The sequence below is a fragment of the Suncus etruscus genome, chromosome 5, assembly GCF_024139225.1.
Source record: "Suncus etruscus isolate mSunEtr1 chromosome 5, mSunEtr1.pri.cur, whole genome shotgun sequence".
Classification (NCBI taxonomy): Eukaryota; Metazoa; Chordata; class Mammalia; order Eulipotyphla; family Soricidae; genus Suncus; species Suncus etruscus.
In genome coordinates, this window is record NC_064852.1 from 128679298 (window position 1) to 128682763 (window position 3466).

The 3466-nt window shown below is 39.1% G+C and overlaps 2 non-coding genes across 2 annotated transcripts; one reads left to right on the plus strand and one right to left on the minus strand.

Annotated features, from left to right (window-relative positions):
- The first annotated feature begins 642 nt into the window (after nucleotides 1–642).
- On the plus strand, nucleotides 643–812 carry LOC126010319 (U1 spliceosomal RNA). The gene has a single exon (XR_007496397.1). It is a non-coding gene; the product is annotated as a U1 spliceosomal RNA (small nuclear RNA).
- Nucleotides 813–2909: 2097 nt separating this feature from the next.
- LOC126010019 (small nucleolar RNA SNORA51) lies at nucleotides 2910–3042 on the minus strand. Its single transcript, XR_007496160.1, has one exon. It is a non-coding gene; the product is annotated as a small nucleolar RNA SNORA51 (small nucleolar RNA).
- Nucleotides 3043–3466: the final 424 nt, after the last annotated feature.

The window sequence follows — 3466 nt, forward strand, 5'->3', positions numbered from 1 at the left end:
CCCCTAGCTGCTACCTCCTTTAAACTAAAATTATCCTCTCCTCTTGCATCATTTTCTATTTCAACTGTCTCTTTTATAGTTCCCCAGGGTTTTTTTCCATCAGGATTCAATTTGCTGGATTTTACTGCTATGTCCTGACCTCCAGCAATATTTTTATTGCTTCCTGGTGTTCCTGTTTTTCTCCTCCACATCTCTGTTCTCTATCACGTCCACTAAATATACTACTATAAACTTTGTTGAAAGTGCTAAGTCATTTTTATCCTTTCCTCATTTTTTAGAAGTGTTTATTATATAATCACCTCATGTTCAAAATACTTATATATGTACACATATAATCCACATAGTTGCTTCTCTCTTTTAAAGTTCATGTGCATCTGAAGCTGCTTGTTTGGTTCTTATCTGAATTAAATAGCAGTGTCAAAGATATGCTCTTAGAATGAAGACTTCAGGTGCTGGAGTGATAGCACATTAGGTAGGGTGGTTGCCTTGCATGCTGCTGATTTGAGTTGATCCCAACATCCCATATGGTCCCCCAAGCCTGCCAGGAGTAATTTCTGAACACAGAACTAGGAGTAATCCTAAGCATCGCTAGATGTGACTATCAAAATACAAAAGCAAGTAAAATAAAAGATAGAATTAATAATACTTTCCAGTAGGGGCAATACCATGATCACTAAGGTAGTTTTCCCAGTGTGAGGTTTGTCCATTCATTCTACTCTGGATGCGATGTGCTGACCTCTGTGATTTCCCCAAAAGTGGGAAACTTGAATGCATTATTTGTGGTAATAAGGGATCGCATCTTCGTTCTCCTCTGAAAGAAGGAGAAAACAAGAAAAGAAAAGATAAAACTAATAGAAGCAGCTAGTTTAGATGCGTTTCATATCTAAACTTCTGATTATCTTAGGACAAAGGCCATATTAAAAAATGAATGTTAATATTCAACAACAAAGCCATTGTTGGCTTTTATTTGTTTTAAGGCCACACCTAGCAGAGTTCAGGGCTGATTCCTTGCTCTGTACTCAGGATCACTCTTGGCAGTGCTCAGTAGCCATATGGGTGCTAAGGATTGAATTCTGGTTGGCTGCAATGCAAGACAAGTGCTCTACCTGCTGTACTATCTTTCCAAGTCTAACATAGTATTTTAAAAATCATATCAGGGACCAAAGTAACAGCATAGAGGGTAAGGTGCTTGCCTTGTATATGATAGCTTAGGGTGCCATCCATGGCATTCCAGGATCCCCTAAATCTGCCAGAAGTAATTCCTAAGTGTAGAATCATGAGTAATCTTTGAGCATCACCACATCACCGCATCACCGGGTATGGTCCAAAATCCAAAACATAAATTAAATAAATAAATAAATAAATAAATAAATAAATAAATAAATAAAATCAGGGTTTTTTTGGTTACACACATACACACATATTATTTAAGAAACTAAAGACTCTTCATAAATATTATCTTTTGTTGATGGGGAAGTGGGAGAGGTACACTCAGTGGTTCTAGAGGAGGGAAGTTACTCCTAGCTCAATGCTATGGAACACTTACAGAGGACCTCAAGATCCTGCTATACAGGGGGTAATGGACCCATGCTTCAAGCTCACAAAACATATGCTCTTAGATAAGAGATAGTTGGATGAATGGATGGATGGGTGGGTGGGTGGGTGAATGGATGGTGGCTGGCAATCTCTCCTGTCCATCCATAGATACTGGTCCAAGATTTTCCCCCTAGCAATCTCCTTAAGCAAGTAGAGATGAGAAGAATTATATAATCTGTTTGGTAGAAGAGTAGGCTTCAAGTGAAAGTTACAAAGTTTACCCCAGAGTAATTCTTGACAGGTGACGAATTTTCTTAGATCAAGGACATATAGTAAGATACTGGTGTGTCAACGAAAGAACTCTAGGTTAATGGCCCACTCACAGGATCTGGCTGATTCCATAAGTTCTAAGTCAGCCCCTATACAATGCCCAAGATTCAGCTATTGACTAAGGATCTTTTTACATAAATAAACTCAGAGATATTGGGATATTTTTTGTTTTATATTCTTGTTTATATTTTGGTTTTGGGGTCACATCTAGAGGTGCTCGGGGTTATTCTTATCTCTGCTTAGGAATAACTTCATGGGGCCCGAAGAGATAGCACAGTGGCGTTTGCCTTGCAAGCAGCCGATCCAGGACCAAAGGTGGTTGGTTCGAATCCCGGTGTCCCATATGGTCCCCCGTGCCTGCCAGGAGCTATTTCTGAGCAGACAGCCAGGAGTAATCCCTGAGCGCTGCCGGATGTGGCCCAAAAACCAAAAAAAAAAAAAAAAAAAAAAAAAAGGAATAACTTCATGGGCAAGACAAGTGCCCTACCTATTGTACTATCTTCTGGCCTCTCACAGATATTTTTATTAAAATATTTCTAGAAGAACCTATTGTACTATCTTTCTGGCCTTTCACAGATGTTTTTTTTTTTTTTTTTTTTGGTTTTTGGGCCACACCTGGCAATGCTCAGGGGTTACTCCTGGCCGTCTGCTCAGAAATAGCTCCTGGCAGGCACGGGGGACCATATGGGACACCGGGATTCGAACCAACCACCTTTGGTCCTGGATCAGCTGCCTGCAAGGCAAACACCGCTGTGCTATCTCTCCGGGCCCTCACAGATGTTTTTATTAAAATATTTCTAGAAGAAGAAACAAAGCATACAAGTAATATAGTCACAACGACATGGCCTTTGCACCTTCCTTTCCTTTATATTTGAAGACTAATTTGGCCAGAAAACCATCCTTCTTCTCAGTTTCTACCCTAGAACCTTGTTCCATTCATCTTTTTTTTTTCTTTTTCTTTTTTCTTAATCTGTCCCATAAAATATTTCCTTCCTTCCAAGTCCTGGACCAAGTCCCTTTCTCTTATTCTTTTTTTTTTTTTTTTTTGTCTCCCCATTCACAATACAGAACAGGCTAAGGGCCTGGGTTGAGGTGTATATGGGGTGCATTTACTGTACCTCCTTTTTCTATACAGTCAGTGTAAAGAACACAGCCTGTGGTAAGCACTGGAAGGCCTTATATTTTCTTTTCTTTATTTTTTAAATTATATATATATATATATATATATATATATATATATATACACATATACACACACACCTTCACCAGTGCAATATTCCCATCACCAATGTCCCAATTGTCCTTCCTCCCCACCCCACACTGGCCTAGATAGGCTTTCTACTTTCTTCATTCAGTCACATTTTGTTATAATAATACTCAGTGTAATTATTTCTGTGACTGCACTAAACAATCCCTGTGGTGAGCTTCATGTCAGGAGCTGGACCCTCCAGTCCTCCTCTATTTTGTCTCGGAAAATCATTACACAAATGTTTTTCATTTTTCTCAAAACCCATAGATGAGTGAGACCATTCTGTGTTTATCTCTCCCTCTGACTTATTTCACTCAGCATAATAGATTCCATATGCATCCATGTATAGGA